General features: G+C 43.4%; 1 long non-coding RNA gene across 1 annotated transcript; it reads right to left on the bottom strand.

Annotated features, from left to right (window-relative positions):
- Positions 1–12752: 12752 nt before the first annotated feature.
- On the bottom strand, positions 12753–22190 carry LOC131423253 (uncharacterized). The gene is made up of 2 exons (XR_009224556.1): positions 22093–22190; positions 12753–13006 (listed from the first exon to the last, which is right to left on the bottom strand). It is a non-coding gene; the product is annotated as an uncharacterized LOC131423253 (long non-coding RNA).
- Between the last annotated feature and the right edge of the window lie 1502 nt (positions 22191–23692).

Below are 23692 nucleotides of genomic sequence, written 5' to 3'. Positions count from 1 at the left end.
TGGCTGCTGCCCTTAAGACTGGAATGCAAAAAGCTGATAACAGGGGAACCCGCTCTAAGGGGTGTTTTAAGTGTGGGAAAGAGGGACATATAAGGAGAAACTGCCCGGAAAGGAGCGAGGGTGCTGGCAGAGGGATGCCTAGAATTTGTCCTAGATGTCATAAAGGAAATCATTGGAGCAGTGAGTGCAGGTCAAAATTTGACATCCAGGGTAACCCAATACCGTCGGGAAACGGGAGCAGGGGCCCGCCCCGGGCCCCGGAAGCCAAAGTGTACGGGGCAGTGCAGGGACAGAACAGTGCCCCAGGGAGTGGGCGTCTCCGCCGCCTCCCACTGACCAACCCCTTTCTATCTGGGAACTCCCCAGGGGAACACCAGGAAGCGCAGGACTGGACCTCAGTTCCACCTCCCGAGCGGTATTAACTCCCCAAATGGGACCTCAGACGCTGCCTACTGGGGTTTTTGGACCCCTGCCAGAGAGGACGGTGGGACTAGTGTTGGGACGAGGTAGCGCAACTCAGTGGGGCTTGAAGATTCTTACGGGGGTTGTTGATGCTGATTATCAGGGAGAAATAAAAATAGTAGTAGAAGCTACCCAAGGAATTGTTATTCTTCCCCCCGGGGAGCGTATAGCTCAATTGCTGCTGCTACCTTTAGCTTCCATTCCTGGGCACACCCTCCGTGGGTTCCGGGGCGACAGCAGCTTTGGCTCCACTGGAACTCCCCAGGCCTTTTGGGTAGCTCATTTGGATTCGCGTCCCAACCTGACCATTGAGATACAGGACAAGGCTTTCAAGGGAATACTAGATACGGGGGCGGATGTCTCTGTCATTTCTGAAAAACAATGGCCACCTGCCTGGCCCCTCCAGAGTCCCTCGGCCATATTACAGGGGATAGGACAGACCCGACCAAAAAGAAGTGCCTCCTTTTTAAAATGGAGAGATGGCGAAGGACATAGTGGCCATTTCCAGCCCTATGTGGTGACTGGACTCCCCACGAACCTTTGGGGGAGGGACTTGCTTCATCAAATGGGGGCTATTCTCACTACCCAGACTTTGAAAGGAAATAATGACTTTGTTAATGATGCAATGCTAGACATGGGATGGATCCCTGGAAGGGGACTAGGAAAGAGACATGAGGGCAGAATATCACCCGTGGATCCAGCAGAACAGGTTACCCGGCGGGGAAGAGACCGGAGAGGACTGGGAAATTTATCCTAGGGGCCACTGAAGTGCGGCCACCTCCACTGTCCATTACTTGGTTATCAGATGACCCTGTGTGGGTAGAACAGTGGCCCCTAACTAAGGACAAATTACAGGCCGCTTCCCTATTAGTTCAAGACCAGCTCAAGTTAGGACACGTGGTGCCCTCTACCTCCCCTTGGAATACCCCTATTTTTGTTATACAAAAGGGGTCTGGGAAGTGGAGACTTCTTCAGGACCTACGAGCTATTAATAAAACTATGCAACCCATGGGACCCTTACAACCAGGGCTACCCTTTCCTACTGCGATCCCAAAGGATTGGCATCTTATTGTCATAGATTTAAAAGATTGTTTCTTCTCTATCCCCTTAGACCCACGAGACCGAAAGCGTTTCGCTTTTTCCTTGCCTTCCACAAACTTTAGGGAACCTTACCAACGGTATGAATGGACTGTCCTACCTCAAGGGATGACTAATAGTCCTACAATGTGCCAATATTTTGTAGCTGAGGTTTTGCGACCCTTTCGACAGCAGTTCCCACAGCTCTACCTCATTCATTATATGGATGACATCTTACTGGCAGGGCCCAAGAAAAAAAGTCTTCTTCAATCTTATGAAGTCCTCCAATCCCTTCTAAAAGGGGCAGGGCTGGTCATAGCACCCGAAAAGGTGCAGTTTCAACACCCTTACAATTATTTGGGATACATCATTAATAACATAGGAATCTTTCCCCAGAGACCCCAGTTCCAGATAAATCAGCTCAAAACTTTACATCAGTGGCAGACATTCCTCGAGAAATACAGTGGCTGCGCCCATCCTTTCATATTCCAACTGGAGAGCTCAAACCCCTGTATGACCTCTTGCGAGGAGATCCTTCTCCTACGTCGTGTAGAGTACCTACACCAGAAGCCTTACGAGCACTGAGGCTAATAGAAGAGGCTCTGCAGGACATGCAGATTACGCAGATAGATTATTCTCTGCCCTTGTCATTTATAGTTCTACCTTCTAAAATTACTCCCACAGGAGTGTTCTGGCAAACGGGTCCCATTTATTGGGTCCACTTGCCGGCTTCTAACCCCCGGGTACTGACTCCCTTTTATGAGCTAGTTATTAACTTAATTTGGAAGGCTAAATATTTGGGTGATGCATTGTTTGGAAAAACCTTTGACATACTTATTCAACCTTACACTCAAGATATGATACACAAGTTACAACAAGAACATGACCTTTGGTGTCTTTTCCTGTGCAGCTTCAAGGGTCAGATTGATAATCACTTCCCTAAACATAGACTTTTGGAGGACTTTAAAAGGTGTCCCATTATCTTCCCAAAGATTATGAAAAGGGAACCTATTCCAAAGGCCCAAACTATATATACAGATGGGGCCAAAAATGGATTTGCTGTCGTTTTTGATGGATCTCAAATTCTCCGACAACCTGTGTCAGGTCAGTCGGCCCAAAAGGCGGAAGTTGAAGCTTTAATCATAGCTCTCAAAGTCTATAGCTCTATTCCTCTTAATGTATATACTGACAGCTTATATGTAGCCAATCTGGCTCTAGTCATAGAAACAGCATCATATATTGGCAAGCAATCCACCATCACAGAACAACTACAGGTAGTTCAGCTTCTCATTTGGGCTAGACGAGATCCTTTATACATTGGCCACATCCGAAGCCATTCAGGGCTCCCTGGACCTTTGTCAGAGGGCAACGCAAAAGCAGACGCTGCTACTCATGCTGTTGGCCTTTCCTGTGTGACGACCGAATATGATAAGGCCTTACAATTCCATAACAAATTTCATTTAAATGCACAGTCTTTACGCTTCCACACAGGATGTTCACGAGACCAAGCTTTACAGATTGTCTCATTATGTCCAACCTGTGCACCATTTATTCATTCTCCTTCCCTTGGAGTTAATCCAAGAGGACTACAACCTAATGATGTCTGGCAAACTGATGTTACACACTTCCCTAGCTTTGGTAAGCTCTCCTTTATACATGTTTCCACTGACACATATTCTGGCTTCATTTTTGCCACCTTACATACTGGAGAGAAGGCTAAGGACGTAATCAGTCATCTTCTAAAAGCCTTTTCCTCCATGGGCACCCCACGATGCCTCAAAACCGATAATGGTCCCGCATATGTAAGCCAGGCGGTTCAACGGTTTTGCACCCAATGGGAAATTAATCATAAGACTGGAATCCCTTATAATCCACAGGGACAAGCTATCGTGGAACGAGCCCATCAACATTTAAAAACTTATTTACAAAAAACAAAAGAGGGGGAGATATACCGGAATTGTCAGGGACCACAAGCACTTCTAAGCATAACCTTATTTACTTTAAATTTTTTACTCACTGACACTGGAGGGCGCACGGCTGCACAACGCCACTTTTCCCCTCCCACTGTACAAGATGCTCAAATAAGGTGGAAAGATTTATCCACCGGAAAGTGGCAACCCCCGGCTCCACTCTTAGCTAGAGTGAGGGGAGCTGTATGTGTTTTTCCCCCAGGAACTGAGAAGCCCATTTGGATCCCGGAGCGCTGCACCAGACCGGTGAATGAAAATTCAAGACAAAATGAAGTTCCCAAGATGGCTGATCCTGCCGCTGTTGTTCTCACCCCTTCAAGTGAGTGCCGAGACACACCTCATGAGCTGGACCCCTCTTGTGGCATTCCTTCTGGACAGGTTTGCTGAAGGAGGGCTTGACCCCCCACCTGGGAATATTCATGAATATCTTTTTGGAGCCCCTTGTGAGTGTAAGGGAGGGCCCCGGCACTCGGCCCCCTCTGGTTATATCCAGAGCATTGACTGTGGGACTAAAGTAGCCTACATGGCGGCTGAACTCAATGAAAACATCGGAGGATTTAAGCAACCAAAATGGGTATGTGTTAATAGGCCCGGACTTGTTGTCCCTAATCCGACTGAGACTCTTGGAAGCTGTCCCGCCACTTGTCATTACACCCCGGCAATGCACATCTCCTGTTATACATCGGCCTCAATTTGTGTTAATAATCAAGGAAAACAGTATTTTGAGGCCATCCTAACTAACACCCGTGGAGAATGGGGGACCACTTATAATTATATTCCTTTTCTTGGTGACCGGGGAGGGGAAGGCATCACGACTCGGTTAACGGAGGCGGGATGTGAGGGCGTCGTGGGTAAACCTTCCTGCTGGCCCATGCAGGCCCCTATCGGAATCTCTGACGGAGGGGGACCCACTGATGCTATCAAACACCTTCAGGTGATTAAGCTTTTAAAGCCGGAGATCCCTAAGCCTACATACCACCCCTTGATATTGCCCAAATCCCAGTTTCCTGATTTAGATGCCAATACATTAGATATCCTAGAAACTACCTTTTCTTTACTTAACAGTTCCAACCCTACCCTTGCTGGTGATTGCTGGCTCTGCATGACGGCAGGTGCAGTCATGCCATTGGCAGTTCCCATCAATTATACCATTGATGATGACAACACATGTCAATCTGGGCTACCCTTTAAGGTGCAGCCTCTAGGTGGTTTTATGTCATGCCTTCTAGGCATGATGCAAAATAATACCTATGATGTTGATGTTGGAGTCTCTTCCTTTGGAAACTGCTCATTAGTAAAGAATTACTCCTCACCTACTCCACCCATTTGTCCCCCTAATGGTACAGTTTTTATGTGTGGTGGAAATTTAGCTTTTCCCAGGCTCCCAGCAAATTGGACTGGTGGTTGCGTTCTGGCATTACTGCTTCCTGATATCACAATTATCTCAGGAGATGAACCCCTACCCATTCCTAGCCTAGACATCTTAGTTAGAAGACACAAGAGAGCTGTGCAGGCCTTACCACTCCTTGTTGGCCTTGGAATAACCGCTGCTGTGGGTACAGGCACGGCAGGATTGGGTACGGCTATACATTCTTACCGCCGCCTATCTCAACAGCTTATAGATGATGTGCAAACCCTGTCGGGAACCATTAAAGACTTACAAGACCAGATAGACTCCCTAGCAGAAGTAGTTCTTCAGAACAGGCGGGGTTTAGACTTGCTTACTGCCAATCAAGGGGGAATTTGTTTAGCCCTTGGGGAGAGGTGCTATTTTTATGCTAACAAATCTGGCATAGTTCGCACAAAAATTAAACAACTCCAAGAAGACCTAGAAAAAAGGAGGAGGGAATTATTTGAGAACCCTCTCTGGACTGGACTTAATGGATTTTTGCCTTATCTTCTTCCCTTATTGGGACCATTGTTAGGCCTCCTTCTAGTAGTGGCAATAGGACCCTGCATTGTAAATAAGATAGTACAATTCATTAAGGATCAAATTAATATCTTAGCCTCTAAGCCAATACAGGTTCACTATCAACGCTTGAAGATGGATGATCGCCTCTCTGAGATATACTTCAGACCTATCCGAAGATGAGTGTCCTCCTTAAAAGAAGAACTCCTGCCATATCTTTTCTCTATGCATACCTCTCCCTCTTGCCTTCCTGTATTAGGATCTTTGCTGTCTAATCTCTCGGTCCAATCACATCTGCCATTCGGCGGTGACGGTCATGGGTCCCGTAGGTGGAGACGGTTAAGCGTTTACCGCAATAGTGTCTTGATAGGTCGTAACACCTTGAGCTGATCTTGTAGTACCCAGTGACGGGCAACTTTCACGCTTGCTGTGCGACCTAAGACAGGGAATCGGGGCCTTCCCAGAGACGGGTAAGCATCGCAAGGGCTGTGAACGACCTAAGACAGGGGCTACTTGATTCCCACTGGCATGCAAAAAACAAAAGAGGGGGACTTGTTGGCAACAGGTCCACCTTGGCCCCTGGAGCCCTACCTCCACTAGTTTGTTCTGCATGCCAGTGTGGCCAGCTCACAAGGCCATGGCGAACTTGCGGTTTTTCTGTTCCTGCTTATCCGTCTGAGACATATGTATCCCACGGGAATGCCTTGACCTTTTCTGGTCTGATGGACTTATTGTTAAGGGAGGTTTCGGTACCTGACAATAATAGATGTTGAAACTAAATTTCTCCCCCCTCCCTCCTGCTTTTGGGTAGTTTTCCACTTCTGCTGCTTGGGGTATAAAAAAAGGTGTGTTAGCAATAAAGATTATTGACTCCTGGATGAAGAACCTTGGTGTCCTGTGTGTCTTTTAACCTCGCCGTCCCTCGCCGGACTCGGCTCCCTTGGCCGGACGCGGCAATGGGCAAAGGATCTAAATAGATATTTCTCTAAGAATGATACACAAGTGGCCCATAAGCACAAGAAAAAAAATATTAAACATTATTATCCATCAGGGAAATGTAAGTAAAAACCACAATGATATACCACACCTCCCAGCCACAAAGATGGGTATAATAAAAATGTCAGATAATGGCAAGGGTGTGGAGAAATTGAAACCCACATATACTGCTGATAGTGTAGGGTGGAGCAGCCACTTTGGAAAAGAGTCTGGTAATTCATCACACACAGATTTACTATATAACCCAGCAATTCCACTCCCAGGTAAACACCTAAAAAATGAAAACATATATCCACACAAAAATTTGTACATGATCTTAGTGAGGTGGTAGTGCACAACTGTAATCCCAACTACTTAGGAAGCTGAAGCAGGAGGATCACAAGTTTAAGGACAGCCTCAGCATTTTAGCAAGACCCTGAGCAATTCAGCAAGATTCTGTCTCAAAATAAAAAGGACTGAGGATATAGCTAAGTGGTGAAGTGGCCCTGCTTCAATCCCTAGTACCAAAAATCAAAAACAAAAAAATACATACATGAATGTTTACCATGGTATTATTTATAATAGGCAAAGGGTGGAAACAACCCAAATGTTTGCCAACTGATGAACAGATAACAGAATGTGTACAGTAGTTTCTCCTTATCTCTGGAGACTATTTCCAAGACCTCCAGTGGATACTATACAATCCTGTATATACTATGTTTTCTTCTATACATACATACCTACAATAAAGTTTAATTTCCAAATGAGGCTCCATAAGAGATTAACAACAATAAATAACAAAATAGAGCAATTATAACAATATATTATAATAAAATTTATTTGAATGTGGGTACTGCACTATAATGTACTGTTCTTACCCTTCTTCTTGTGGTTAAAATGAAAGGCAGTAAGTAAATGACAGAGGCATTGTGATGTGACCTTAGGCTACTATGTGGGGGTTGCTTGAACTTAAGGTCTGCCTGATGTGACAGACAATCTGATAACCTAGATGACTACTAGGTAACTACCGATGGGATAGTATGTACATAGTAGGTATGCTGAACAAAGGATTGATACACATCCAGGGTGAGGCAGACCCAGATGGCATGAGATTTCGTCCTGCTACTCAGAATGGCATATAGTTTAAAACTTATGAATGTTTATTTTTGGAATTTTCCATTTAATATTTTTAAACAAAGACCACTGGTAATTGAAACTAAAGAGAACAAAACTGTGAATAAGAGACTACTTTATATCCATGCAATAGGGGCTGGGGATGTGGCTCAGTAGTTAAGTGCTCTTGGGTTCAATTGCTAGTACCAATAAATAAATGAATAAATAAATAAATTCATACAACAGAATATTATCTAGCAATAACAAGATATTAAATACTAATACATGCGACAACATGGGTGAACCTTAAAAACATTACACTAAATGAAATGTTAGTCACACACACACACACATACACACACACACACACATCCAAAAACAAAAAACAAAAAACAAAACATTAATCTGGGCACAGTAACACACATCTGTAATTCCAGCTATTTGGGAGGTTGAGGCTGAATTTGAGTTCAGCCCATGCATCACAGCAATGCCCTGTCTCAAAAAAACAAAAACCCCACAAATTGTATATTTGTATTTATATGGAATGTCTAGAATCAACAATTCCACAGCAGTTGCCTAAGGGTGTGGGTTAAGAGAACATTTTAGGGGAATGGGGGAGGGGCTGCCAATGATGTGTAGTTTCTCTGAGCAGTAATGAAAGTATTCTGGATTTAGATAGTGATGGTTATTACACAACTCTGTGAATACACTAAAACCATGGGACAGTATAGTTTGAATGGGTGAATTGTATGGTATACAAATTGTATCTCAATAAAACTATTTTAAAAAAATACCACCAAGCCTATGGTTGAAGCTGAAGTAAAAGTTTTCTCTGATCCCTCTTTTCCCAATGAGGATTCCCTGAAAGGTCTTCCTAGATTTTTCATCTCAGGCAGGTCTTAAACTTCTTAGGGATCAGGGTTTTCTCCTCAACACAACACCATATCCTTTAGGTCCTCCCCCTTCCTCTATTGCTACCCACTCGTCACTCAAAGTAACATTCCTAGCTTGAAACAGCTTTACCCTGTCTCTGGGCTCTGCAGGATCTCTTCCTTCTCCACAGTCACTTCACAGCTCAAGCTGCACCCTTCAGTGCTCCTGCCTGCATCACCCTTCCCTCTTTTCATTTTCTCTGGTCAAGCCAGACTAGCTTTCCCCCAGCTCCCTGAATTAACGATACCAGCTTTTTCTGTTCAGATGTCAGGTTTACAGGTCAGTACAAGCACATCTTAACAAAACAAAAGAGGAGCCAGGCATGGTGGTGCGCACCTGTAATCCCATTCTCTCCCGAGAGGATTGCAAGTTCAAGACCAGCCTCGGCAATTTAAGGAGGCCCTAAGCAATTTAGAAAGATCTTGTCTCAAAATAAAAAATAAAGGAGGTGGGGGGTGGGCTGCTGGGATGTAGGTCAGTAGTAAAGCACCTCTGGTTTCAATCCCCGGTACCAACCAACCAATCCACTGTCAAAAACAAAAACAAATAAAAAGAAGACAGGAAATATTTGTTTCTCCACAACTTTCTGAAAATTGACTCATCACTATTTCCCTGGGTCTCCAGTCAATCAAGATCTCCCTGCAACAATCTTACTGTTGGTTTGATGTTATCCTTTGCTTATCTACACGATGAAGCTCAAAGGTGAATGGAGTCCAGGTCCTCTGTGGCCCCTCCAGTTCTTACATTTTACCTTCATTTAACCTTTCCTAAGGGTGACTCCTAGTAACTGAGCATCCTGCTGCCTGAATGTTTCTAACTATATTTATAGCATTGGTGCTGAACTTAGGGGAGGGGTGCTTTGAAACTCATGTTGAAGGCAAGAAGATACAGAGAACAGGATTAGAACCTGGGGCCCTGAATTCTCTGTACCTTCTCCTTATCCAACCCCCTTCTCTGGTGCACACAGCCAGGTGACAGTGAGCACTTGGAATAGTTACTCATACTCTATTGTGCTATGAATCACCAGTGCCAACCATTATGAAGAAAGATTCTTATGGAAGAGAAGCACCAGAGAAGGTAAAAAAAATGTGGGTGCTTGAGGCCACTTCAGGACTGGGGCTTCGTGTATACTATCTTATTTAGTCCTCATGATAACCGTATTATTGTTTCCCATTTTATAGGTAATATGCTGGGACACAGAGAGGGTCAGGCTCTAGCCCATGTTCATTCAGCTGGTAGATCAACTGTCTAGGATCACTACCCAGGATGCTCAGTTCTTTAATGCAAATATTTGCATTTCTGAGGGATGGCCGTGTCCATCTGAGTAGAATGCTCAAATGAACTTATGATAGAAAAGAAGGGCAGGCACCATGATCTTTGGGACTCAGAGTGTGATAAAAAACGGTTACCAAAAATAAGTCAGCAAGCAATCTTAACATCACTTGGCAAGGTTCTTGGAATGTGAAAGCCCCCATCCAGCCTTTCCTGAGTGGTGAAATTTCAGTCTAATTTGAGTTTTGAAAATATTGTAACTAATCATTTTTGCACTTCCTCTCCTTGAGGATCCTGTCCTTGTGACCCCAAATGAACCCAGGGCCTTTCGTGTCCACTTTTTGGGCAGCAGAATATTTTTAAAATCAAAACAAAACATCAAATTTTCTTCACTGATAGAGATGCTCATCTACTTTGGGAGACCAAAAGAGAGAAATTAAAGACTGGCAGAGAGAGAAAGTGATCTGTCATGGTACTTCAATTCATTTGGGCCTGGAAATTATCCAAAAGGTAAAGTTTTTCTTGAAAGCAGTGTTGATGTGAGAATCATAAAACTTTTGAATCAAGTTTCAAAATCAGTCTAATAATTGAAAAAAATTTCTAGTTGTAGATGGATACAGTATTTTTATTTATTTTTGTGTGGTGCTGAGGATCCAACCCAGTGCCTCACACATGCAAGACAGGCTCTCTTCCACTGAGCTATAGCCCCAGCCACAGTTTAATAATTTTATGAGGGAAGAAAAGAAAGGATCCCTAAAGATCAGTTACCTCCAGGTGCAGTGGTTCATACCTGTAATCCCAGCAGTTTGGGAGGCTGAGGCAGGAGGATTGAGAATTCAAAGCCAGTCTCAGCAACTTGGTGAGGCCCCAAGCAACTTAGTGAGAGCCTGTCTCAAAATCAAATATAAAAAAGGGCTGGGATGTGACTCAGTGGTTAAGTATCCCTGGGTTCAATTCCTGGTACTACAAAAAAAAAAAAAAGAAAGAAAAGAAAAGAAAAAGAAAAAGAAAAAGAAAAAATCAAAGTTACCAGCCAGGTGCCATGGCACATATCTGTAATCCTAGTAACTCTGGAGGCTGAGGCAAGAAGATGGCAAGTTTGAGGCCAGCCTCAGCAACTTAGCCAGACCCTGTCTCAAAATAAAAATTTAAAAAGTTGGAGGGCTAGAGATGTAGCCCTGAGGTAAAGCACTCCTAGGTTCAATCCCCAGTACAAAAAAAAAAAAAAGTAAAGCTGCGTCCTGAAGGCTGAAGGTCACAGTTCTGAAGAATGGCAGAACCAGGCAGCTCCAGGCCTCTCTGCTCTATGTAGCTGAGGCTGCTGGAACTCTGTTGGGTGAAGCAGGGAAACAGATAAAGAGGAAAATGTGAAGCATCTTTGGGTCTAGTAAGTGGAGCAGTGTAACTGCAGAGCAACAGTTGTGTGACAGAGAAGCATCAGAGGAGGTTAAAAACATATGTGCCTTGAGGGCTGGGGATGTGGCTCAAGCGGTAGCGCGCTTGCCTGGCATGCGTGGGGCCCGGGTTCAATCCTCAGCACCACATACAAACAAAGATGTTGTGTCCACCGAAAACTAAAAAATAAAAATTCTCTCTCCTCTCTCTTTAAAAAAAAAAAAGCTTTAAAAACACAAAAACAAAAAAAAACATATGTGCCTTGAGTCCCTCCCAGGGCTGGGGTTAGAGCTTGGAGGTAACAGGGAATCCAGAACTCACACTTGAGGAAGGGGCGAGGTTAAAATAGGGTTCGGGGATATTAATCTGGTGGTGTTATGCAGGCTGGCTTTGAGGGGGGATATTTTGAGGCAGAGAGGCCAGTAGGGACTTTATTGCAGTAGGAAGGAATGTATCAGAATTGCTGGCCTCCACTCTTGACCTTTTTATGTTTTATTTACTAAAGCTGCAGTTTGTGTGTACGTGTGTGTGTGTGTGTACAAGCATGTGTGCTTGGGAGATTGCAGAGTGGGGAAAGAACAGGAAGGGCAGGTCTCAGCCTGATGCCCAGCTTGAATTCAGACTTGCTGGGACATGTCTGATGAACACATTGGGCTGGCTTCCAAAGGCATGACCTCTAAATTACCTTGAGTAATTTCCACATGGTCTATTTCCATCCTCCTTTTCCCACCTGCGTGCTTCAGCTGAAGTGGGTCCACTTACCCCAGGCAGTCATATGTACAAAGAGCCTATTGATAGCACATTGTGAACAAAGAGACAAGGGGCACCCACTGCTCCACACCCCTCCCACTCAGCCTGGGGTAGAATTCCTCCTATATGGACAAGTGAAGCGGACTGTGTATTCATAGCTACTTTTGCACCAAAGCTCAGCTGCATAATTCTCTCTCTCTCCCATCCAAGGCAAGCTGGCAGAATCTTGAGTCTCAGGACATCTGGGCGTCCTCAGAATAGGATGGTGGTGTTCTACCAGCTGCAGACTGTGACAAAGACCTGACCTTGGGAAACGATTCCCTTAGGCCTGCTCCTGACTGGCTGCTTCCCTCAAGTGGGTGACGTCAAGAGTGGAGGCCTCTCATTGGCTTATCTCCTCCCACTAGCCCAACACCATCTGAGGACTGGGGTCTATTTTTTGAATGACTTAACTGTTTCTGGTTTTCTTTTCTTTTCTTTTTTAAGAGAGAGAGAGAGAGAGAGAAAATTTTTTTTTAATATTTATTTTTTAGTTATCAGCGGACATAACATCTTTGTATGTGGTGCTGAGTATCGAACCCGGGTCGCACGCATGGTTTTCTTAATAAAGCAATTTTAATGAATTATTCAAACAACTGTCACACTAAACAAGCATAATGCATGGAATGATATTATTAAAAAAAATTGTTTGCTCTTTCATTAACCTTTCAAATTTGGTGGGGCTGGGCCTGGTGGCGCATGGCTTTAATTCCAACTACTTGGAAGGCAAGGCAGGAGAATCACAAGTTTGAGGCCAGCCTGAAGAAGTTAGTGAGACCCTGTCTCAAAGAGGAAGAAGAAAACATGTTGTGGGCTGGCACATTTATACCTGGATAAAAATTGAAGCAGACTCCAAGACATTTTAAAAACTACATTTTTATTATTGACACATAGTAATTATACTTATTTAAGGGGGACATTGTGACATTTTAATACATGTATACAACATGTAATGATCAAATCAGGGAAATCAGCATATCTGTCACCTCAGACATTTGTCATTTCTTTGTGTTGGGAACATTGAAACACCGAAGGCAGGTGTGGTATCATACAAGAGACCAAGGCAGGAGGATCACAAATTCAAGGTCAGTCTCAGCAACTTACTGGAAACCTGTCTCAAAAAAAAAAAAAAAGAAAAAAAAAAAGGGCTAAGACAGAGCTCAGTGGTAACCCTTGGATTCAATCCCCAGTACCCAGATACATATGCAAATCACTCTCTACTACTCTACTATTTTGAGATATTCAATGAATTCCCATCAAACATGGTCATTCTACAGTGCTATTGTATATTAGGTTATTCCTCCTATCCAACTATACCGCTGAACCCCACAAATTTCTAGCTCTTTCTTAGTTGCTTTAAGTCTGAATAGTCTCAACTCAGTGATTAAGATGTTTATATATGATCAATAAAACTCCAAATGACATAAAATTGAGGCTTCTCCCCCTCTCCTTTGGCTCAGGCTGGACACCTAGAAGAGGTTACCCTTCTGTCTCTGCTCTCCCACATTTGTGAACTGTGATTTCTTATCCTTGAAGCGCTGGAAAAGGAAGAAGTAGGTAAATTTCCTCTTGCTGGGTCTGTTATGGGGATTTGGCGTCGATGTTCCCTGGACTTGGCAGGTGTTTATTGTTGACATCTTGTTGGTGCTTTGTGCACACATAACCACACATACCCCCTATTTCTGGGACCTCTTAGCTCAGGAGATTTTCCTCCAGCAAAACTCTTTCTCCTTCCTTCTCCCTAGGAATCTAGTCACACCTCCAGCTTCTCTTGGTGAAAAACCAGCCTCTACCTCAGAGCAAAGCCTGTCCAAGGAAGGGGGTGTGACCCTTGTCCTTGGAAAGACTCACCGAGCACTCCTAGGCACATCCCCACCCTGCTGAGTTGTTTATCTACAAATAATAGGAGAGATCTGCGGAGCTAGGTGTCCCTGACTCAGTCAGGCTAGGTGAGGACCCATAGCAACCCCCTAGCAACCCCCAATCAGCATGAGACAGGGAAAATACCTGGAATGCCAGATGACCCTCCCAGTAGTTTATGGTGGAAACCATGGTTGATAACATGTTGGGAAACCATGTAGTTCAGCAAGTACTCCCCTTGTGGCTTAAACCAATCAGTTCAAATGAATCCCCCTCTTGTACTAACCAATCACCCCACCCAACTTGTTCCCTCCAGTGAATGTGAGAATCATATTTTAGAGTTGTTTTATGATTTTCCGGCAGTATGTGATGATTTGCTAAAAGAGCTATGATGTATGTGAAGTCCCTGCCTTCCCCAAAGAGTGTATAAAACTGCTGCAAACCCTGGGCTCGGGGCCTCTCAGCATCACCAGTTGCTGGGTTTGCGCGGAGGACCGAGCTTGCTCTTCTTTGCTGCTTACATTGATCTTGGTCTCTGGTGGTCTTTTGGGGATCCCGAATGCAAGCATAACATTGGCTGAAATTTCTTTGACCTTCCAGGCTACCCTCTTGGATGAAAATCTCTGGTCATCCCAGGTCAACCTTACCTGTCATCCACAGCTTCCACATTTACCCCCAACAACTCTGTGAGGACAGTTCCCCTGTGTAATCTTCTATTCTGCTGTACCTCTTACCATTTCTGTTTCTCAGGCTTGACACTTCAGATTGAGCTAGGGATGGGGTGGGACTCACAGCACAACTCTCTCCAAAGAAATTCTCATCCAAAATGTTCGCTTGACTTTTTTTGTGTGTGTACCATATATATTCTTGGCCGCTTTGAAAATCCTTAGCACTTCTAGTTGGGATTCAGCTAAATATCTAGTTGGGATTCAGCTAAAATATCTATTTTAACATCTTATTACATTTGATTTATGATACAACTTGAATTAAAGCACTCCTATTATCCGAATCTTGAGTATTCACAGGAACATTTATTTCTATTTTTCAAACATAAGAATTATCTACCATTTGAGTTTATTTCTCAGACCAGGCCTTCACCAATCCAAGTGTGAGTTCTAGGAGAGGGAGGTCTAATTAGAAAGAGACTTGTTGTTTCAACCAAACTCTATAAGGCCTCGGGCATCCCTGAATGGTACTCTAGCCCCATTAGGGCTTCCTTTCTGTTTCCTGGCATGCCCAGGGGCTGGTGTGAGATGGTGGAGCGGTGGCAAGGAAGAACTTCTTCAAGAGCAGATTGAAACATTGCTGGGGACTTCTTGCAGGAAGAGGCAAGAGTCAAAGGAATTCAGAAATTTGGGCCATATGTGACATTAAATATGTCACTTAAACCCTTTTGAGCCTTGGTTTCCACATCTGTAGAATTAGAATAATAATCTCTATGTTCCTTAAAGATAAGTTTGTTTGTTTGTTTTTTAACTTGTGATTGACTTTAGGGGCACTCACTCAACCACTGAGTCACATCCCCAGTCCTTTTTTGTATTTTATTTAGAGACAGGGTCTCTCTGGGTTGCTAAGTACCTCACTAAGTTGCTGAGGCTGGTTTGAACTCATGATCCTCCTGCCAGAGCTGCATAAAGAATGCAGCCTCCTGAGCTGCATAAAGAATGCAGGCGTGCGGGGCTGGAGTGGTGGCTCAGTGGTAGAGCACTTGCCTAGCATGTGTGAGGCACTGGGTTCGATTCTCAGCACCACATACAAATAAATGAACAAAATAAAGGTCCATCAACATCTAAAATTAAAAAAAAAAAAAAAAAAAAGAATGCAGGCGTGCATAAAGATGAGATCTTGTGAAATGCTTCCTACATTGAGAAGTGGATCAAAGTGTCAGTCTATCTTATACTTAGATTCTATTTGGTCTCCCTTCTCAGACTGTGGTCACCTTGCAGTGAGGAACTCATCCTGGTTTTCTTCTATTCCAGGTCAGCACAATGCATTGAGTAGAACTGCAACGCTGTTGGCACGCGTCTGTTTGGCATATCTGTGGGCATTGATTTGCTCTGCAGAGCTGCATGTTTAGCTCACGTGTGCACTCCATCCAATGACTCTGGTAAAACTGAGTGAATACTCCAATACTCCCAGCCTCATCTTATTTCTGAAAAGTCAAGCCCCAAATCCTTTAATAATAATTTGTCATTACTTAGCTTCATTATACAAGAAATCTTTGAAACATTGAACTTAATTTCCTTTGCCTCGACTTTCACTGTGACTCAAATTTCCTTGCTTTCCCCCATAGTCTTTCAACCATGTCACTTGCCTCTGGGGTTTCAGTTTTCCCTGTGAACGGTACTCAGTTGCTGAGACGGGGGTGTGGAGAAAGCGTAGGCCAGAAAACCCCAGCAACCTCTAGCTAATGCACGGGAGCCTTTAGCTTGGTGATTACTACAATTGTTGCTTAGTGGAACAGTGAGCCATTAACTGGGTTCTTACCCCCCTATTAGTATTACCCTATAATTTAATGATAATTAGAGTCCCAGAAACACAGACATAGGAAACAAGTGGGCAAAAGAGGCAGATGGCAGAGAGCAGCAGCAGCCAGGGGTTTTAATTAAAGGCACAGCTTCCAGAAGGTGCAGGGCTAAGAAAGACAGTGGGAAGGGTCTGAGCTTGGAGCAAAGCAATCAGGCAAATGATTAAGGGGATTTTGCATTGTATTTTTGGCTTGGAGGTTGGGGGCTGCTGGAGCTGGTCTGAACTGGTTTGACAGCAATGGGGATTGAAAGATCTTGAGAGGTGACTCCCTCTACCCCTCCCCCTTCTTCTCCCTTGAACTGTGGAGAAGAAGGTCTCACAGAAGTGTCTCCAAGGAGGTGCTTCTTGGTCTCACCTGGCTTCCACACCTGGGGCCCAGAGTAGACTGTTGAGTGTTTGTTGGAGCCAACATCTTTTCTGTGGTGCCACTTCAACCACTCTGAGGAACTCACCAAAGGCTCAGGCCTGGAGATGACCATTCCCCATTGGCTATGCATGTTACTAGGGAGTGTAGACCAAAGCAGTGTATGAAGCTAGGACTGTACTATGGCCTGGATGTGGTTTGTTCCCCAGAGGTTCATATGTTAGAAGACTGGTCCCAGTGTAGTGATGTTAAAAGGTGGTGGGACCTTTATCGGATATCAGTGAGAGATCATTAAGTCATTTAGGGTGTTCCCTCAGAAGAAATGAAGTAATTTTGTGGAACTTCAGTCTCTCTCTGGCTTCCTGTTCTGCTGCATGACCTCTCCCTCTTACAAGTGCTCCTACCATCATGCTGTCTTCCATGAAGCTAACATTCATTAGACCTTCACCATTGCCAAGCTGATGCTGGCACCATACCTATAAACCTCCAGACTATGAGCTAAAAAAAAATCTCTTCTCTTTATACAGTGCACAGCCTCCAGTATTTTGTTATAGCAACAAAAGCTGACAAATACAGGCTGGAAGGAGAAGTTGTGAGATAAGAATATTGGAGAAGAGTGTCCATGGACCCTTTCACAAAACTATTTTCCTATTTGAGCTCCAAAAACCTGAATCTAAATGTAGAAGTGAGGAGCCCCAGCATTTGAGGTCCCAAATGACAAGGAGATTATTATGTCACTCTCCTACATTGAACCAATCCATGAAGAAAAGAGCCAATTGTGTAATTTTATCCCAGTGCAGTCTTTCTTCATTCTTTTTTTATTTTGTGGGGGTACGGGGATTGAACTGGGGCATTTGACCACTGAACCACATCCCAAGCCCTGTTTTGTATTTTATTTAGAGACAGGGTCTCACTAAGTTACTTAGGGCCTCACTAAGTTGCTGAGGCTGGCTTTCAACTCGAGATCCTCTTGCCTCAGCCTCCTGAGCCCTTGGGATTACAGGTGTGAGCCACTGTGCCCAGCCTCTCTTCGTTCTTTAATAACAACAGCTACGTTTGGCCATAGTCAGGTTGTTAATGGCAGCATTGGCTGAGGGGACTGTGGGGATATGGTAGAGAGTGAGGGGGGGGGTGGGATCAGGACTAAGGATCAAGACGCTGGGAACTTAAGAAGCTGTAAGCAAAATTAGGAAACACTTCTGAAACTTCTCATTTTCTTTTATTCTTTACTTCTCCTCTTACCAATCAGAATCCAATCCTCCTACAGATTCATTAAACTATTTAATAACTGAACATCCTCAAAGGTATTTGGAGGAGATTCAAATACTCCAGAATGTTCTGGAAATACAAGCTTCCTTCCCATTTATCAGAGGGCAAGACCTGGGTCTTGAGAGAAGAACTTTTCCCTCCTTCTGACTCTCTTGGCATTAAATTCTCCATTTCTCATGGTAACCATGTGATCCCAAGTTGGGGACTTTCCAGGACAGTTCCAGTTTTAAATATTTTATCCTATTGTCCTTATAAGTACATATGAGGCCACATGCCCTGATTCTTTTATGGAAAAAAACCATAGGCATAAGCCTAGCTCAAAGCATTTCCTGTCTGGCTGAGTCTACATAAATCTTGAGCTTCCTTGGTGTCTAGGTATCCTGGCATTTGTGAGATTTGTTGGAACCCAAGCTAAGGAAAAGTCACCCTGCAGGTTGGTGTAGCAGCAAAGGATGGGTGACCTCCTGTTTTTCTGGGAATAGTTTGATTCTGAAGCTCCCAAAAACTCATAGAAAAACTCACCATCCCTGGGCCTGGTGGAAAAATGCCTGTAGTCCCAGCATCTTGGAAGGCTAAGTCAGGAAGAACATGAGTTAAAAGCCAGTCTCAGCAGTTTAGCAAGACCCTCAGCAACTTAGCCAAACCCTGTCTCAAAATAAAAAAGGCCAAAGATGTGGATCCATGGCAAAGTGCTACTTGGTTTAATCTCCAGTACCAAAACAAACAAACAAACAAACAAACAAAATCTCACCCTTATCACGAATAGAGACTCAGATTATTTCCACCATTAAATCTCTGTGGCTTTTAAGAAAAGCTTCCAGCTTTTCGGAATTCTCTTTCCCATTAACTACTTAAGAATCCCTTTAACAAAGAACAGAGACTTCTGATCCATAATGAGAGATGAGGGCCTTTTCCTCCTGGGACACTTTTTTTCCACACTGGATATCTTAACCCTGGTTGGGCCATTAATTCAGTTTAATGGATCCTGATCTTTGGCAAATTATCAAAACTATTCTATATAAAATATAACATAAGTAGAATAAAACATGTATATAAATAATACATATTGCATATTGACTATTATGTTCTGTAGTTTACATATATATATATATATATATATACATATATATATATATATTATATGATATAAATAGAAGACTATATGATAGAAAAGGAAAGGGAAGAGGACAGAACAGATCAGAATGCATCCCACTTGGGTGTCAGGGCACACGCCTGTAATCCCAGCAACTGAGAGGCTGAGGCAGGAGGACTGCAATTTCGAAGCCAGCCTCAGCTAATTAGCCAGGCCCTTTTCAAAATAAAAAGTAAATTAATTAATTAAAAGGGCTGGGATGTAGCTCAGTGGCTTTGTAACAATGGTCCACTTTTTGTTTTAAATATAACTCTTGCTGCTCTGCCGCTGCCACTTATTTTTAAATTACTGTCTCGCAAATTAACAAGTGATTACAACTCAACAGAAAGCCCATGGAACGCAGCCTTGGAACCACCTCTTTAGAAGCCCCTTGCTCCCCTAGATGGGCATAATCCCAGTCTCTGGGACAGGAGACCCTTATGCTTCTCCTTTGCTAGTAAAGAAATAAACCTTCTTTTTCCTTTTCTCAAAACTGTGTCCTCTTAAGAGCATGAGAAGAAGATTAACATTAAACAGGGACGAGAGGTGGGAAGGAAAGGGAGAGAGAAGGGAAATTGCATGGAAATGGAAGGAGACCCTCATTGTTATACAAAATTATATATAAGAGGAAGTGAGGGGAAAGGAAAAAAAAACAAGGGGGAGAAATGAATTACAGTAGATGGGGTAGAGAGAGAAGATGGGAGCGGAGGGGAGGGGGGATAGTAGAGAATAGGAAAGGCAGCAGAATACAAAAGACACTAGTATGGCAATATGTAAAACAGTGGATGTGTAACCGATGTGATTCTGCAATCTGTATACGGGGTAAAAATGGGAGTTCATAACCCACTTGAATCAAATGTATGAAATATGATATGTCAAGAATTATGTAATGTTTTGAACAACCAATAATAAAAATAAATAAAAATTAAAAAATGAAAAAACAAAAAAACTGTCCTCTTTATTGGAGTGGCATCAGGGACAAGGACCGAGCTTCCAGTAACAGTAAAGCTCTCCTGGGTTCAATCCCCAGTACCAAAAAAAAAAAAAAAAAAAGCAAGCATCCCACTTAGGAATCAACCTAACAAAAGAGGTGAAAGACCTCTACAACAAAAACTACAGAACACTAAAGAAAGAAATTAATGGGGCTGGGGCTCAGTGGTAGAGCGTCTGCCTCTCATGTGTGAGGCCCTGGATTTGATCCTCAGAACCATGTAAAAATAAATAAATAAAGATATTGTTTATATCTACAACCAAAAAAAATATTTAAAAACAAAGAAAGAAATTAAGAAGACCTTAGAAGATTGAAAGATCTCCCTGGTTCCTAGATAGGCAGAATTAATATTGTCAAAATGACCATACTACCAAAAGCATTATACAGATTGATCTTTCTATCTATCTATCTATCTATCTATCTATCTATCTCTTACTATGCACAAAACTCACAGTGGATCAAGGACCTAGGAATTAAACCAGAGACCCTGTGTCTAATAGAAGAAAAAATAGGCCCAAATCTCCATCATATCAGATTAGGCCCCTACTTCCTTAATAAGACTCCTATAGAACAAGAATTAAAATCAAGAATTAATAAATGGGATGGATTCAAACTAAAAAGCATCTTCTCGACAAAAGAAACAATCTGGGGTGGGGGGCGCTGGGATTGTGGCTCAGCGGTAGAGCGCTCGCCTAGCACGGGCGGGACCCAGGTTCTATCCTCAGTACCACATGGAAATTAAGGCATTGTGTTGTGTCCATCTACACCTAAAAAATAAATATTAAAAAAAAATATGTGAGGTGAATAGAGAGCCTACAGCTTGGGAGCAAATTTTAACCACTCACACATCAGATAGAGCACTAATCCCTAGGATATATAAAGAACTCAAAAAGCTAAATTTCAAAAAAAACAATAACCCAGTCAATAAATGGGCAGAGACTTCTGTTCAGAGACTTCTCAGAAAGTGATATACAATCAGTCAACAAATATATAAAAAAATGTTCAACATCTCTAGCAATTGGAGAAATGCAAATCAAAACAGTAGTTTTGATTTCTTCTCACTCCAGTCAGAATGGCAGCTATTAAACATACAAACAACAACTGGGCTGGGGTTGTGGCTCCAGAGGTAGAGCACTCGCTTAGCATGAGTGAGGCACTGGGTTTGATCCTCAGCACCACATAAAGTAAAACAAATACATTATGTCCACCTATAACTAAAAAACATTTTTTTTTTTAAAAAAAGAATACAAGCAATAAGTGTTAGCAAGGATGTGGGGGAAAAGGCACACTCATGCATTGCTGGTAGGACTGCAAAATGGTGCAGCTGATATGGAAAGCAATATGGAGATTCCTTGGAAAACTGGGAAAGGAACCACCTTTTGACCCAACTATCCCACTCTTTGGTCTATACCCAAAGGATCTAAAAAACAGCATACTACAGGGACACAGCCACATCAATGGTTATGGCAGCACAATTCACAATAGCTAAACTGTGGAACCAACCTAGATGCCCTTCAGTAGATGAATGGATAAAGAAAATGTGGTATATATACAAAATGGAATATTACTCAGCAATAAAAGAGAATAAAATTATGGCATTTGCAGGTAAATGGATGGAGTTGGAGTAGATAATGCTAAGTGAAGTTAGCCAATCCCCAAAAACCAAATGCTGAATGTTTTCTCTGAAATAAGGAGGCTGATTCATAGTGGGGTTGGGAGGGGGAGCATGAGAGGATTAGACAAACTGTAGATAGGGCAAAGGGGAAGGAGGGGGAGGGAGGGATCAAGGGGGTAAAAAAAGATGGTGGAACAAGATGGTACTACCCTAAGTCCATGTATGAAAAAGACAAAAATGGTATGAATATACTTTGTACACATGCAGAGAGATGAAAAAAATTTGCTCTACTTATATAATATGAATTGTAATTCATTCTGCTGTCATATATGACAAATTAGAATAAAAATTTAAAATAAAATAAAATAAAATGACACTGGGAAAATAAAAGCAACCATCCCACTTGGTTTGGGTAAGTATTATCTCATGAAACTTACCTTGCTGTTTTATCTACTGATAACGTGTGTTTCTCAGCCACTATGTAAAATATATTTTGTTCTGAGTCACAGTTTAAAAAGTTTGAGACCATTCTCCTAGGAGAGATCACATATGTTCACACTAAGATTGAACCGGTTCAGACAGACCCCTCCGCATGAGTCAGTTTCAACAGGGAAGGGAAAAAGAGCCCCTGTGGGGGAGGAGCCTGACCCAGGGGGTGAGATGGTGCAGAAATGAGAGGGAAAGGGCCAGAGCCAAGCCACTTCCCACCACGATAGCAACCCCGGGGCCCAGAGCACAGCAACTCGGCCAAGTATCATAAATTATTTATCCCTTTCAAGTATCACCACATCCATAAGGAAGATCGGTAATCTTACTTCTATCCCCATATTATAGATAAGGAAACTGAGGCCCACTTGCCTGAAGTCATATCGCTTGTAAGTTGCAGACAAAAACTTCATCGGGATACCAGGGGTGCTCATTTTCTCAGCCCATGCTCTCCTGCTGTCACAGAAAACAATTCCTCTTTAGCCTGTGAAAGGGGTATGGGGCTAGTCCAGCATCAGTGATCAAGGGGTACCAGTCATGGGATCCTGCTGCAGATACAGGACACGCAGGGCCAGGAAGGGAAACGGGTTTTGCAGTGCAAAGCTGGGGGGCTGGTGGCTGCGAAGGTGGCAGCCCTTCCCCAGCCCTGCTCCTGCTCGCTGCCTGCTCTGCCATCGCAGAATACGCTGCTAATTATAACCAAACACAATGAGCAATCACAGCCTGCTGGCAGTGGAGCTCTCGTTAGAGGTCTGGCAGGCTTTTCATTAGAACTTTCCGGCAGCCTGAAGGCTGCATCAGCAGAGGCTGTGGGCTTCAGCTTTCTCCTTCTGGTCCTGCACCCTTTCCACCATGCCTGGTCTACCGAATTCTATCTGGAGAGAACTTCTTAGCTCCCACTGCGTACAGCACAGGCTCTGTGGCCCTGTGTTCCCTGCCGCAGGGGGATGGGAGCCAGGACTTTGTTCTTGCCTTTAGTGAATTCATCATCTTCCCAGCAGTCTCTTGATTAGAATTAAAAAAAAAAAAAAGCCAGGCCCGGTTGAGCATGGTGGTCAGGAGAGAGCTTTTAACAGCTCCGTCTGTGGAGTCAGGTCCTCAGCTGCTTCTCTGAGGCCCTTTCTTGGTCATTGTGAAAAATGTATTTTCAGCCGTTCAATACTGCAGAGAACAAAAAGCTCTTGTTCTAAGTGATGAGTAGTACTCCTCTCTATGGGATGTCTCAGGGAGAGGAACTCTTTCAAAATCTTGGGGACCATATACCTGGGACAATAAAAGAGAGGCATGAGTCATTATCGGCCTAGGGTACGAGAGAAGGCATTTTGAAAATGCCTATTTCGAAGATTTAGGGCTCAGAAGAGCGTGAGGGGCAAGAGCCTCAGAAGTGGCACATCTGCGTCAGACTCTGGGGAAATGGACACAGTATCCATTCCTAGGATGGACAGTGCACAGGCTGATCCTTGCCAGACTTCCAAGTACCTCTGGGTTTTTCTTTTGGCCCCTTTGTCCCTTTCTCACCTTTCTTGGCATCTGAATTCTTTCAGGGGTCCC

The sequence above is a fragment of the Marmota monax genome, unplaced genomic scaffold (assembly GCF_021218885.2).
Source record: "Marmota monax isolate L192 unplaced genomic scaffold, Marmota_monax_Labrador192_F-V1.1 WCK01_AAM20220418_F8-fsc00064, whole genome shotgun sequence".
Classification (NCBI taxonomy): Eukaryota; Metazoa; Chordata; class Mammalia; order Rodentia; family Sciuridae; genus Marmota; species Marmota monax.
The sequence above is the reverse complement of the archived record's forward strand: the minus strand, read 5'-3'. Positions and strand labels throughout refer to the sequence as shown.